This window comes from Mastomys coucha, unplaced genomic scaffold (assembly GCF_008632895.1).
Source record: "Mastomys coucha isolate ucsf_1 unplaced genomic scaffold, UCSF_Mcou_1 pScaffold21, whole genome shotgun sequence".
In the NCBI taxonomy this organism is placed as follows: Eukaryota; Metazoa; Chordata; class Mammalia; order Rodentia; family Muridae; genus Mastomys; species Mastomys coucha.
The window spans coordinates 49958670-49974906 of NW_022196904.1; the positions used below are offsets into that span (position 1 = coordinate 49958670).

At 35.4% G+C, this 16237-nt stretch overlaps 1 long non-coding RNA gene across 5 annotated transcripts in view; it reads right to left on the reverse strand.

The window, feature by feature from the left end:
• Nucleotides 1–16237, reverse strand: part of LOC116102314 — a 79483-nt gene that overhangs the window by 57548 nt on the left and 5698 nt on the right. For 3 of the 5 annotated variants that reach the window (XR_004123071.1, XR_004123068.1, XR_004123067.1), the window contains exon 4: nucleotides 14655–14801. This is a non-coding gene — a long non-coding RNA (uncharacterized LOC116102314). Of the gene's footprint in view, nucleotides 1–1606; nucleotides 1666–9595; nucleotides 9688–14654; nucleotides 14802–16237 lie in introns of all 5 variants that reach the window. The other 2 variants (XR_004123070.1, XR_004123069.1) reach the window with 2 other exon arrangements.

Here is a 16237-nt window from a genome sequence, read left to right on the forward strand (position 1 = left end):
ATTATTCAAAACTTACTATATAAAGAGAAATGTATATGTTGCTGATGTCAAAAGAACTATCCTTAAAATATGATTAAAACTAATTATAATATCATTCAGTAACTCACACAAAAATGAGTTACTTAGATCTGTTTCTCTAATATAGAAAATTAAGTAGTTAGAACTTCCTAAAGTAGGAATACCCCTTGTGACAACAAAGCAACAATTCTTCATAGCTAACCACATCCACCTGAAACTTGGTGAGGGTTTTATACATTCTGGATACAACCAAACACTTAAGTAAAAGGGATATTAACTCATACACATCCCCAGCCTTTTTCCTTAAGCATGTAGGTTACTGCCAATATAGCCATCTGCCAAAAGTACAAAAGATTATAGATGCCTTGTATAGATTTAATCATCTGTGAATCTACAAAAAGAACAGAGAATGTCAAACCTCTCCATCTATATTTTACTTAATGTGTCGGTCCTCCTATCTTACAGAATTGATTTCACAATTTACTTTTCTAGAATTGTCAACAATATAGCCATCAATGACATATTGTGTGTGTGTGTATGTGTGCATGGTTGTTTCTTTTGCTTTGGTTTTGTTTGTTTGTTTTTAAAAGATCTTCTGCAATTCATCACTCTAGAACACATTGACTTGAAACCAATTGAACAAGCACATGGAGACCATCCTCACACCTAAGTGAACTAACTTCTTTGATGACTAGCAGAGACAGTCTCTCCAAGATTACAATGTAATACTATAAGTATAATATAATTTCAATTACTTAAAGATAAATTTTTTATCAAGTTAAGAATTCCAATCAGTCCATGAAGATTTAATTTCAAAAATTTATTCCTAGTATTTCACCTAAATCTGTGCTGAGAAAAAAAAACTTTCATGTAAATCCAAGGACTTTGTCCTTGCTGATCTATGGCAACAGAATAAACATATAAAAAGATGAGACAAATAGAAGTATGTGTTTTAGTTTGCTATCTGCAGAATTGAGAGGTTTATATATGCCTCCATGTTAATTCATCTTTTACTATGTTCTTCAACAGTTAGTATATTTGTCTATATAATTCATCACATCAAATATTTTCTAATAAGTTGTGTCAGATAAATTAATTGGAATCATCAAGAGAATGGTTAATATTCCATTGACAACAATACATAAAAATATCTGTATTCATAACGACCAGATCAATTTGCCTTAAAATTTAAGGTTTAAATGATTCATTAACTGGCTCTGGATAAAGTTACAAAAAGCTATTATAGAGCAATAAAAGAAAACTATCTAAATATTGATCATAATATTGAAGTTTCATGAGCTAGATGAGTGCCAATTTGTAGAGGATACAAAAGGCTATGCTACATGACATTTTGCGAAATATAATTACAACATTACAGGCAAAGTACCCAGAGAATAAAGTATGGATGTGTGACTAGAATGATTGGGTTTGGGAACAGTACACAAGGTAAGACACTGATCCCTCTTACCATCAACTCTCTATTATAAATATATTCCCTAGCCATTCTTTTGAGGCCTCACAATTGTTTAGGCAACCCATATCACAGAAGAGCCACACTTCTGTACATCACAACAGTGAGAAAGAGCACCTGCATCAGTCTCCATGCAAAGTTACCATATATGGTGTCCTCAGGAAGAATAGAATGTCCTAAAATTACAGAAGAGAATAAAATTGCAACTTTGTAGAACTTACTATATCAGTAAAAGTTACAGGATCTGAATAAGCAAAGTATAAAAATAGCAAGTACATTACTGAATACTTAATGGCATGGTAAAATTAATATGAAGTAAATGTTACAGTGAAACTTAGCTATAGAGTTTATCATTGCATTCTTTCTCAGAAAAAGAAGCTGGTTCTTTTGAGAAAAGTTAGCAACTGTGTTCACAGTTTTTACCAAAACCAAAAGAGATCTTAAGAAAGAGGTTAAGAAAAAAAATATTTTGAATCAAATTGTGACACAATAGTTTTGTTCAAATTCCAAAAAGATCTATTTTTTTAAAAGATTTATTTATTATTTCAAATAAGTATACTGTAGCTGTCTTTAGACACATCAAAAGAGGGTGCCAGATTTCATTATGGATGGTTTTGAGCGACCATGTGATTGCTGGGATTTTAACTTAGGACCTTTGGAAGAGCAGTCAGTGCTCTTACCCACTGAGCCATCTGGCCAGCCCCCAAGGAGATCTATTTTTGTCAGTCTACATTGTTAGTAATCATATTTATAAATGCAATCTAGAGCCTAACATATCTGGAGACAAATAACTATGTTATATACTTGATGGTCAGCCTCATAGCTGCCTTCCACAGCTTCCTTTTACATCTATCATTAAAGAAGTATTGAAAAAAAAAGGGGGGGCTGGTGAGATGGCTCACCAGGTAAGAGCACCGACTGCTCTTCGGAAGGTCATGAGTTCAAAATCCCAGCAACCACATGGTGGCTCACAACCACCTGTAATGAAATGTGACGCCCTCTTCTGGTGCGTCTGAAGACAGCTACAATGTATTCATTTATAATAATAAATAAATCTTAAAAAAAAGAAGTATTGAGGTATTCTGAAAAAAATCAGTATTTTCAGACAGGTTGTATACCTTGTGATGATTCTCATTGAGGTGTGAAATTTGAGGCTGTCTTTAGTATATTCTCTACCATTTCTCAGTAATTCTTAGTAATGAATTTCTATTGAGCTACAATAATAGGGAAAAGAATGAGGAAAAATGTATAACAATTGCCTAGTACTCTCAATATTGTTGGAATCACCTGGAGCATATCCTTATATATTAGATGACACCATTTGCTAGGTTACATAGTTGAGGTTCTCTTCATTTCAGTGTGCTTGAGTTTCTCTTCTATTTAAAGAGACCAGGCATCCCAGTCATCAATAAGTATTTATTATCTCACATAGCATCATAGGAATACAAGATGAATAAACTAAACAAACATCACTGAAACAGCTCTGATTCTTAGACTGCTACTAAAACTACATTCAATGGATGTCTATTATAAAACTTTAAGCCTTTTAGACCTCAAAAGTGTATATGACCATCTTGGTTAATCTTTAGTTGCTGTGATAAAATACTATGACCAAAATCAACTTAAGGAATAAGGAAGCACATCCAGCAGGAATCCTCATTCAAAGGTTCTATAACCATCAAAACAGCACCACCAAGGTGAGGACCAAGTATTCAAATATATGAATACCTCACAACATACTACTTCTTCAAATATCTACTATGACTAATTTTTGTCAAATTAAAGGTATCTGAATTATTTGATAAAAATATTAAGAAGGAACAGTACACCATATACTAAAAATCATAAGCCCAAGAAAAATCATGATTATAAATAACCCAAGAAAATTCATAAACAGAATAAGAACACATTCAAGTGGTGACAACCTTCTTTTTAATAAATCTTGTGATTATTAGATAAGTATTTTAAAAGTCATATTATTAGAAGCCATTATTGTTTTCTTTTGAAACAAGTGAAACAGTAAAAAATTTACAATTGTGCATATGATATTATATAATGAACCAATGCAAATAATAGAGTCCAGTAATTATAAGAAAAACAAAAACCAATTGGATGGGATTAATATTTATACTAATTATCTATTCATGTTAATGGACAGTTAGATGGACTTTGTATGAGAACTGTGAATGAGGCTGATGTCGACATGTGTCTTCAGTAATTCTTCTACATACTAATTTCATTGGCTGTAAAAATATTGTGAAAACTTGTCTTGTTGAACATGTGGTAGACACAGTAACATTTTACAGTGATCCCATACTGCTTTTTATAATGAGTGTATTAATATAAATCCTCATTATGTAAATGAATATCAACATTCCTTACCTTCTAGTAGTGTCCTGCTACAAGACCTTGGCCATCCACTCATGTGGGTGACATGATGTCCCTTTGCTTTAAAGAATATGGTCCCACCTTAGGTCAGACAAGCCTCTCTTTCTGCCTTTGGTTGTCCAGAAGCTTCCTTAAATACTCTTACATTTTCAACATCTGCAGTAACAAAACTTCTCCTCTTTTATCAATTTCATAATAGCCATCCAAACATATGTAAAGTGGTATTTAGCTGAAATTTTGATTATACTGTCTTGGTAATTAGTAGTGTTTCACACCTATCCATCTACTTACTGAATTTATGTTTATTTATTTAGGTTCTTTTTATTTTAAAAGCAGGTTATTGTTTCATCATTAGCTGAATAACTTACACATTTAGATACCCATGCCTTATATATGTAGTTAATATTTTATTTCATTCCATAAACTTTTTCTGCATTCTGAATAATATATATGACACTATGAGAAGCTTTTTAGATTTTGGTTCTACTATTTGCATGTCATTTGTTGTTCTATTTTTATCCATGTTCACAAAGTTACATTTCACTCTTGTTTTCTTCAAGAAATTTCACAGGTTCAAGTTTCCAGCTAAACTATATCCCATTGAGTTTATTTTCACATATAGTAAGAAATAAGGGTATGACTTCACTATACTTTATATGTACATCCAGTTTCCTGACAGACTGATTTTCTATTGTATATTCATAGAAACCAATGTAAAAATTATTTGTATATATTGGTGTGGCACTTGTTGATATTGCTATATTTAGGGTGCTGGAATTTCTTTGTAGTAAAATTTGAAATCAAGATGTTTTAAGGGCTAATAATTTTATCTTAAATTTAAATCAGTGTGTTTAAAAGATTATATAAAAGTATAAGTCCCATTTGCCCAAGGACATATATAATATTCAGAATATTGGGGTTGTTCATGTAAGATAGTTTTCATTTCAATAAGCAAGGTTGGATGCCCCAACTGCACACAATGTACATGACCACACCTAGACAGGAGGTATGTATGCGGGTAGCACATTAGGATATAAGCTTATCCCCAATTGGATGAAAGTGTGTGGCCTCATGGTTTTGCTTTCATAAGCAATTGACTAACATAATTTCTGGTCATTCTCTGAGAATATTGGGTATGGACCTATGCAGTGTCCATGCTCATAATCAGTATTTAAAAAAGCTTGTTTCAATTTTGGCACAATACCTATAGTAGTGGTATTATTATTGCTCAATGGTATTAACAATATATGATTTTTCTACTTCTTTTTTCCCTTCATTTAGATCAAGGTTGATTTGGTTTGTGCCCTTTTTTGGTTTCATATAAATTTTAACATATTTTTTTTACCTATCATTTTAATTTTTTAATTTAAATTTTATTAGCATTAAGTTTCAAGCCTGGAACAAATGGTCAAAGTGCTTATTTAACATATCAAAGCCAATCTAGCTGACAGGTTCTCCTAGAATTCTTTAGTTCTACTAGTTTCTACATATGGCTGGTATTCTCCACCCTCTATCCTGAAATCTCCAGATCAGAGGCTGGGCTGTCCTTTACCAAGAGTTCTTCCCTATGTAATCCAGACAGTTTGACTACCATCATTTTCTACATTTTGTCTCCTGACTGCTACACCTGTTTTCCCTCTTCTCCCTTCCATAGCCCCCTTTCTCCACATGGCCTTGTTCAGTCTGATCATGCTGACTCTCTAGTCTAACAGGCATCCCTTCCTATGCTCCCATCTATAATCTATATTTTATCTATAATTAACTATCTCTTCCACCATACCTAGGAGGAGTCATGACTCTTCTTTCATATGTATGTATGTATGTATGTATGTATGTATATATGTATGTATGTATTAATTTATTTAGTTTTACTTTCTATCCAATGAGTGATTAAGTTACTAATAATGTAGATCACTTTGGTGAAAGTTCATGCATCTCAGCTGGGAACAAATTACTTTATATCACATAATTGTGCTGACAATCTGAGAATCCTGGTCCTTAAACTAGCACAGAGTTATATAAGAAATTTTAATCATTAGGCAGAGCTCTAGGAACCAGTAGAAGAGGGGATGAAGGACTGTTAGAGCTAGAGGGGTCAGAAATACTTTCAGAACAGAACCCACAGAATCAATTACACATTACTCCTAGGGCACAAAGACTTAAGTGACAACCACAGATCCTGTATTGATCTCAGTTAGTTCCTTTGCATACTTCTTATGTTTGTGTAGCTTGGTATTCTTCTGGGACTCCTAACAGTGTGAATGGGGCATATCTCTGATACTTTTGCCTGTTTTTAGGATACATTTCCTCCAATTGTATTGCTTTATACAGCCTTGATATGAATGTTTCTGCCTAATCTTATTGAATCTTGTGAAGCTTCTGTGTTCAGTTGATATTTCTGGCAGAATTGTTCTTTTATGAAGGACATATGTAAGGTGTAGATTAAAGGAGGGTGTAAAAAGGATGAATGGAGAGAGGGGAAACTGATGCAATATATAAGAAAATAATTTTAAAAAGCAATTGGAATTTTTCTATGACTCTCAGATCAACAATCTAAACAGTCCCATATCTGCTAATGAAATAGAAACACTCATTAATAGTCTCCCAAACAAAAAAAGCCCAGGACCAGATGGGTTTAGTGCAGAGTTTTATCAAACCTTTAAAGAAGACCTAATACCAATACTCCTTAAACTATTCCACAAAATAGAAACTGAAGGCACTCTATCCAATTCATTCTATGAAGCCACAATTACTCTTATACCTAAACCACACAAAGACCTAACAAAGAAAGAAAACTTCAGACCAATTTCCCTTATGAATATCGATGCAAAAATACTCAATAAAATTCTTGCAAACTGAATCAAAGAACACATCAAAACGATCATCCACCACAATCAAATAGGCTTCATCCCAGGGATGCAGGGATGGTTCAATATACGGAAATCCACCAATGTAATTCACTACATAAACAAGCTCAAAGAAAAAAAAACATATGATCATCTCATTAGATGCTGAGAAAGAATTTAACAATCCAACATCCCTTCATGATAAAACTCTTGGAAAGATCAGGAATTCAAGGCCCATACTTAAACATAATAAAAGCAATATACAGAAAACCAGTATCCAATATCAAACTAAATGGAGAGAAACTTGAAGCAATCCCAACAAAATCAGGGACTAGACAAGGCTGCCCACTCTTACCCTACCTATTCAATATTGTACTTGAAGTCCTAGCCAGAGCAATTAGACAACAAAAGGGGATCAAAGGCATATGAATTGGAAAGGAAGAAGTCAAATTATCACTATTTGCTGATGATATGATAGTATACTTAAGTGACCCCAAAAATTCCACCAGAGAGCTCATAAACCTGATTAAAAACTTCAGCAAAGTATCCGGATATAAAATTAACTCAAGCAAATCAGAGGCCTCCCTCTACAAAAAGGATAAACAGGCAGAGAAAGAAATTAGGGAAACAACATCCTTTACAATAGTCACAAATAATATAAAATATCTTGGTGTAACTCTAACTAAGCAAGTAAAATATCTGTTTGACAAGAACTTCAAGTCTCTGAAGAAGGAAATTGAAGATGACCTCAGAAGATGGAAATATCTCCCATGCTCGTGGATTGGCAGGATTCATATAGTAAAAATGGCCATCTTACCAAAGGCAATCTACAGATTCAATGCAATCCCCATCAAAAATCCAACTCAATTCTTCACAGACTTAGAAAGAGCAATTTGCAAATTCATCTGGAACAACAAAAAACCCAGGATAGCTAAAACTATTCTCTACAATAAAGGAACCTCTGGTGGAATCACAATCCCAGACCTTAAGCTGAGCAATTGTGATAAAAAACTGCATAGTATTGGTACAGTGACAGGCAATTAGATCAATGGAACCGAATTGAAGACCCAGAAATGAACCCACACACCTATGGTCACTACATCTTTGACAAAGGAGCTAAAACCATCCAGTGGAAACAAGACAGCATTTTCAACATTTGGTGCAGGCTCAATTGGTGGTTAGCATGTAGAAAAATGCAAATCGATCCATTCCTATCTCCTTGTACTAAGGTCAAGTCCAAATGGATCAGGGACCTCCACATTAAACCAGATATATCGAGACTAATAAAAAAGAAAGTGGGGAAGAACCTCGAGCAAATAGGCACATGGGAAAATTTCCTAAAGAAAATACCACTAGCATATGCTCTAAGATCAAGAATTGGCAAATGGGACCTCATAAAGTTGCAAAGCTTCTGTAAGGCAAAAGACACTGTCAACAGGACAAAACGGCAACCAACAAATTGGGAAAAGATCTTTACCAATCCTATGTCTGATAGAGGGCTGATATCCAATGTATACAAAGAACTTAAGAAGTTGGACATGACTCTCTTAAAGGGAGAAGTGAAATGGTCAAATGCTTGCTGTAAGCTAAAGGGGAAATTAGATATCCAAGCGCATGATAAGGATCCTGACAGGGAGAGCATAGTTGTACATCTTACCATGGCTAAAAATGGGACTCCAAATGATGAGGAAAGGATGGAGGAGCCCTAATGAGGAAACCACATTAAAATTAATATTTTGTTTTTTAAATTTAGTTTGAAGAAAGACTGATACACACCTGAATGTAACCAACAGAGACTGCACAAGAAAACACTCATGTAAGTGAACCTTAAGTAACTTTCTACTACTTTCCAGTTCTCTTACCTTTTGAGTACATTTCCCCCTTAATAAAGTATTATGCATGTGTCTTGGGTCCAGTTTTTTTTTTCTTGTTCTGGGACACAAGAATCTGGATATTCTAGCATTGAACCACTAAAATCATAACTAAGCCTATAATAGTAAATAATTCTTATCTCCCTGGAATCCATCAGGGAGATAAGATTTATATCTGGAATCTCTAAGAATTATAAATCAAAGGAGTACAAAGTGCTCTCAAATATAATTCCTCAATAACTTGATTACCTATTTCATTATATCTTCCTCAACTCTCATTTCATTTTCCCAGGAACATTTGCATATAGGAAACAATATCTCTGGAAGAGGATGTCTGATATCCCAGCATACTAACTCTAACCTCTCTGTGCTTCTTTCCCTATCTGGATTTTATATAACTCTTTTGTAACCAGGACTGTGGGCACCACAGGTTTTGTTAGAGCACATAATTAGAAATAAAAGTCTAGTTTCCTAGTTGAGCTTTAACATTCCCAAGTATGAAAGTAGGTGAATAAGCTAAGACAAGTGGTGCCATAAGTGTTGAATTGCAAGTTAGGAATTCAAAATTGAACCACATTTGTTTGGAAGAATCACTTGAATGTAAATCATGTACCCATTGAGTCTAGGTTTTCTGATGCAATTTTTTTCTCAGGTGGATTGTTGGTGAGGTCTTTCTGAAAAGGGTCACCTTTGATTTGAATGATGGACTTTTGGTAGGATGATAATTTAATAGATATCTCTTTGATATCTGCTTTCAAAATATCATATATGACAATACATTATGAAAAAAAAACCTCTTACATTCTGAGAGATTGAAACATTTCCTGGACTTTCCACCAAGGATTAATACAACTGTTTGAGCTCAGTTAATGCTTAAGACTACTATGTATTGAGCCTGTTAACCTGGCTTTAATAGAACAATATATAAATGAGGTGAATTGTCTTAAATCTCTGATATAACAACTTTTACAGCTTAAGCTAATGAATAACTGTAATCTTACCTTGTATACCATTTTGTACCCAAGACTGAGATAATGGATGTGCATCTTTTTTTTTTTTTTGAAAATGAGAGTCTAGTGATTAGACAGATTCCCTGGTAGAAAACAAGAAAAGACAGGGTAATGTCTAAATAATAAAGGTTGTGAAATTCCAAGATGCTTCCTTGTACTACAGACCTGAGAAAAAAGCTGGGCAGTTTAAAAGAAAGGCTGTGTAGGCTTTTCTCCTGTCATGAGGCACCTGCTTTCAAACTGGATTAAACATTTTGGGACTATGACAGGACATGTTAATACAACACTGTGGGTGGTGAATCAGCCATTCCATCCTGCACACCAATCAATGCTCAAGCAGGGGAAAAAGACAAGTCAGAGATTTGAAAAAAAGTTAAGATAAAAAACAAACAAGCAACAAGCAAATAGTCAAACAACTAAACAACCAAACTAAACCAAACAAAACAAAATGAAAATCTCAGCCTACTAAATGAGACTCGAGTTTTTAGCTTTTTGAGTCTCTCTTCTATTTTGAGGAGAATTATTTTCTTTGTGTGTCTACTACATGTGTGCTGCCTCACGAGCACTAAAAGTCAATCTTCATTTTGTTTGCTCCTGTTTGCTATTTTTGAGATATCTCTGTAGCTACCTGTTGAGCTTTCTTTTTTTCCTTTTTGTTATTTAACTGGCAGAGATAATGAACATGGTAAGGACCCCTACATAAAAAACAATATGGCAAATACAGACATTGAAAGCAAGTTTCTAAAATAAATAATTATTTCTTGATTTTGTTTGATAAACAATGACTTTGTAATAATATTTGTTGTCTTGTTCAGTTCAGTTGGGGACAGGGAACTAATCCACTGAAATACTGTTAAAGATTTCTATAAAGTACCCAATTTTTTCTACATGTGATTCTTTCTATGCTACCCAGAAAATAAGAGACATTTGTGTAGGTAAAGATGTGCAGAGACATATAATCCACACACATACCTACAGAGGTAGAGACTTTAGATACATAGAAAAATGATACAGGCACTGTTAAAGGCACACACACACACACACACACACACACACAAACACACATACATACACTCACACCCTCATGCCTATGCACATGCACACACACACTCACATGTACACACACATGGTCCCACATAGGCAGAAGATATAGACAGGTACATGTTCACAAGGCGGCATTCAAACATGGACAGATTCATACTCATATAATATACATAGCAAGTAATACAGAGAAAGTGTGAAGTAGAGAACTCAAATCTAGACTCACAATGGGATATATGACTCTACAAGTAAATGCTTTTATTTTCTTTTTTCCCTTATGGTGATGGGAAGTCTATCATTAATTCCACTAATCCATGCATTTAGTGTAAGGTATCTAGTTTATTTGCTTTGACAGCATTTTGTTCAAAATATTTGGTTTGGTTTGACTTTCTTGCTTCCTTTCAGATCCCTTAAAGCATTTGGTGGCCAAGCAGTGGTGTTGCACAGCTTTAAACCCTGGACTTGGGAGGCAGAGGCAGGTAGTTTTTTGAGTTCGAGGCCAGCCTGGTCTACACAGTGAGTTTCAGGACAGCCAGGGCTACACAGAGAAACCCTGTCTTGAAAAAAAAAAAAACAGAAAAAAAAGCATTTGGCTTTTAGACAATTTTGGAGCTTTGAAGACAATTCAGGTTGTTTTGCCATTCTTGCTTTTTGTGTTTGAAATATATTGATATATTATCATCTGTCTTTTACCTCCTGAAAATATTCATATGTCTAGTTCTGTATTTTTCCAGATATTTCTCTTGTGATGTTGCCAACCCTTCAGTTTAAGAACTTTATGTGTACCTGATAATAAACACACAAACATGAGTGACACCTGTTTTCTTACACACAAATGGGTAAAAGTGTCAGGAAGAAACACCCCAGGATGTGCAGTGCCCTCATATTAAATCTCAGAAGATATACATTGATCTTGGATCAGAAGGAACTTAAGTGACAAACTGGAGAAACATTAGAGTGATTGATTACCCAGTGTATATAGTACCATCATCATTGCATGGATGAATATGATAATCCCAAAACTCAGTGAAGGAAGAAGGTACTTTATTGGGCTTTCTGTGTGTGTCTTATTTAGGGTTTTTATCACTGTGAAAAGACACATTGACCACAGCAACTACTATAAAAAATATTTAATTGGGGCTGGTTTACTATTTCATCAGTTTTGTGTATTATTACCACTAAAGAAAGCATGGCAGTATAAAAGGGATACATGGTTCTGGAGAAGGAGCTGATAGTACTATAAATGGCTCAGTAAGCAAAACTGGGGAGGAGTAATACAACACTTGGCTTGGTTTGAGAGCAAAAGTCCTCAGAGCCCACCTCCTCTGAACCAACAAATTGTTGTGGAAAATTATAGGATATCAAATTGCAAATATTTGGTAAAAATGAGAAGATATAAATGAAGAGCATTTACTGCTTCTAAATTGGTTTTTGTTGTAAAGTTAATAATATCTGAAGCAAATCAAATCACAAATAGTCATCCTGTTTTAAGTAAAATGTAAAATTATAGGCAATAAAGTAATAAAATTGGTAATGAAGAGTTGTAAAATTAGTATTAGTTAAAATAAGATCCTAAAATTAAAAAATAATAATTTAAAAATGATCAGAGTTTATATCAAAACTAAAATTGATTTATAAAAAAAAGTTCCTAAAAATAAGGTATATTCTTTTGTTTTAGAGTGAAACGTTCTATAGATATCCATTAAATCCATTTGGTTTAACTTCTGTTAGTTTTGCTGTGTCTACGTTTTATTTATATTTTAATGACCTGTCCACTGTTTAAAAAATGGGTGTTGAAGTCTCCCACTATTATTGCATGAGATTTTATATGTGATTTATGCTTTAGTAAAGTTTCTTTTATGAAGGCATGTACCCTTGCATTTGGGGAATAGATGTATAGAATTGAGAATTTATCATGGTGGATTTTTCCTTTGATGAATATGAAGTGACCTTCTCCATCTCTTTTAATAAATTTTGGTTGAAATTCTATTTTAATGGCTATTAGGGTGGCTATTCCAACTTGTTTCTTGGGAACATTTGCTTGGGAAATATTTTCCAGGCTTTTACTCTAAGGTAGTATTAACTTTGTCACTGAGGTGTGTTTCTTATAGGCAGTAAATAATGAATCATGTTTATATATCTGGTGTATTGACCTGTGTCTTTTTATTGGGGAATTATGTTTGTTGACATTGAGGACCAATGATTGCTAGCTCCTATTAGTTTGATGTTGGTAGTGTTATTGGTGTGTGTGTGTGTGCCTGTGTGTGTGTGTGTGTGTGTGTGTGTGTGTTTGTATGTGTTTCTTCTTTGGTTTTGTGGCATGATAGTTTCTTTTGTTTTCTTGGGTTTAGGTACCATCCTTATGTTGGAGTTTTCCTTCTATTATCAACTATAGGTCTGGATTAGTAGAAATTAATCCATATTCATCACTTTGTATATATCTGAGGTACAAGTGGATGAAGAGCCTTTACATAAAACCAGATTATTCACTCTAACAAAAGAAAAAATAGGGAATAGCCTCCAACTCATTGGCATGGGGGAACATTTCCTGAACAGATCACCAATGACTCAGGCTTTAAGATCAAAAACTGACAAATGGGACCCCATGAAACCCAAAAGCTTCTGTAAGGAAAAAGACACTATCAATAGGACAAAATGGCAATCTAGAGATTAGGAAAAGATCTTCACCAACCCTATATCGGATAGAGAGCTATTGTCCAAAAGTCCAATATATATATATACATATATATATATATATATACATATATATATTTATATTAGACGATAAAAACAAATAATCCAATGAAAAATGGAGTACAGAGCTAAACAGAGAAATCTCAACAAAGGAATCTAGAGTTTCCAAAAAACACTTAAAGAAAGGTTCAAAATTCTTAGTAGGAACTACTAAGTCTTAGTCATGGAAATGCAAATCTAAACAACAACATATACATATGTTGTATATACATACGCATATATATAGGCAAAACAGCACTTAAAACAATTTTCATTCCAAGTTCTATACTACATAAAAGTAGTATAGAAGAGTACATAAGTACTGCTATGCTGCAGAAGGGGGCACTGATCTCTCTACTGGACTTGAATAAAAGCTTTTACCAGGATAAATATATAACTACATGAGACACATCAGCGCTAAGGTTTGTATGCCTATTGTACATGGGTGAAAGTCCAGGTGCAGTAACTAAAGGAAGTCTGCATCCTCATTAATAACTGATCATATTTAAACAATAAGCAGCATGAATTTTGGTACTATGTTAAAACTAGAATTAGAGCAAGAGTTGCTGAAATCTTTTGTTCTAATTATATTTTCACCACTAAGTAACTACATCACACATTTCCAGGAACTCTGTGAGTAAAATATTATGAAGTAAAACCTATACAAAAATAAGGATTTCTTCAAGGCAAAACACTATAAAAAATTTGAGGACTTGTATCCTTGCTGCCCTTCAGTATAGGTCAGGAGTATATTGGATAGGACCAGAGTATTCAACATATGCCATATCTCCTTGGATTGGGCATTGTTACAGGATGGTACAACTCTAACATGGGACAGTATTATCATTTTAAACACTACATTCAAAAAATATTTCATATGTGTGGGATTAAAAACAAGGAAGATTACCAAGTACATTCAGAGAGAAAAATGGTTGTTCCTTGAGCATTTTGGATATCTTGTCTATTCAATTGAGACATGTTTCTATAAGTTCATCTGTTTGACTGGGAATCATCATCGATCCAAGCACACTGGAGTACCTTGCACAAAGTGCATCCTGGTACTCTGCAGTGCTCGGGCTTTGGGGAGAGCAAGGAACTGCAAGACATTGCCCATCCATCGCCAGGGTCAATGTTCTCAAGCTCCAATGCAGGGAGCATCCAGAGGCCCTATGCCTGCTCCAAGTCCCGAAGGGACAGGAAACATGGATGGCATCACCTCCTAGCTCCACCAAGACCAGAGCACTTTGACTTCATGGGGCAATCTTGTGTTCCTTACCTTTTAACTCACATGCCCTCAGGCAAGGCAGCAACATCAAACCAGTGCACTGGAGACACAGTGGGGTGCCATCAACACTCAGCCAATCTTGTGGGGCCATTGCCTCTGGATGTTGACCATGGCCAATGCCGGAAATACAATGTGAGCCTGTGAAAACAGCACAGAGCACATGCCAAGATTAAAGTGGGACCCCTGCAAAGTAGGATGGATCATGGGTTTACTGTGTACTATAGGGTGGTCAGACCTCACAGGCACCCTCAGCACTCCTGCTCTTGCCAACCACTCTACCATGCCCTGCCAGATCTGGGATGCTTTTCCTCCCAGTCCTTGGCTTAGCACAAGACATTCCCTCTTCTATCAAGTGCTTGCTGAGACCTCAAATCCTTCAAGGCCTTCAGGATGATGTGTGAGCTGCTCTAAAGATACACAACACATTCCATGGGGTCACCTCTCAAAGAACCAAGCCAGAAAAAGCCACTAACCAAGGCAATGAAGGTCCCATTAGCTATGCTATGGGACATTGAGGAGGTAGCACCAGACATGTACAACAGCAAAACTCTGCCACTGTGGATATCTAGGGCCAGCAGCTGGGCATCCTCCATCAGGACTCCAATCCAACTCTGATCTGTGCTACTAGGTCATAGCATGAGGCAGAATTCAAACTCTTCTAAAGACTCTCCTTATGATCTGTTGAGTAGAAGATTTAATTGTGCCCTTGAGCCAAACCATTTTAGCTCTCTCTCTCTCTCTTCCTCTCTCTGTCTCTCTCTGTCTCTCGCTCTCTCTCTCTGTCTCTCTCTCTCTCTCTCTCTCTCTCTCCCTCTCTCTCTCTCTCTCTCTCTCTCTCTCGCTCGCTCTCTCTCCTAGTCACTTCTAGGTTCTAGTTTGACACCCACATATTTCTGTCTTTTATCTCCTAACTTTCTTTTTTGGTGACCCGATCCTCTCTCATGGGAATTACATTGGTCACCCACTGGGCAATTTCTTTCATGTAGAAAAAATTATCAGACCAAACCCTCAACTGTATATGCAGAGGCATATACAATTGGGGCTGAAATCTACCAAGTCATGATCCAACTTGACAAAAGGCATTTAGTGCCACAAAAGCACCCTGCATCCACAAGACATTTTCTCCTTCACAATGCCCATGGAAAATGGTGTCAAGCTGGCTTTGCAATATTTCTAGTGGCCCAATGAAGCCTCCTTCCAATGCATCGTTAGCAACTTGACTTTCTGGAGAAATGACACTAATATCTCCAAAAAAAAAAGTCCCATGATACCTGTGTCTCTAGCTTTGAGAGACTCTCCAGCCTGGACAGTTCTGATAAGTGTCGTTGCGAGGACAGCTCCAACATATGAGCATTGACATTGCATAAGAGGCAGGGAGGAACGTCCAAAAATATACAGGAACATCACAAAAATATCTAAAACATACACCTCCACAGAAAGGAAAATTCCTACAAAAGATCCATCCATGCATCTCTTTCAGATATTGGCCTGCAAGTCTCATGTTAGCCACAGAGTCCACCAAAGTGCCATGAGCCCTGGCACACAGAGAAGTTGTAGGTCAGGTGGAAAATGAC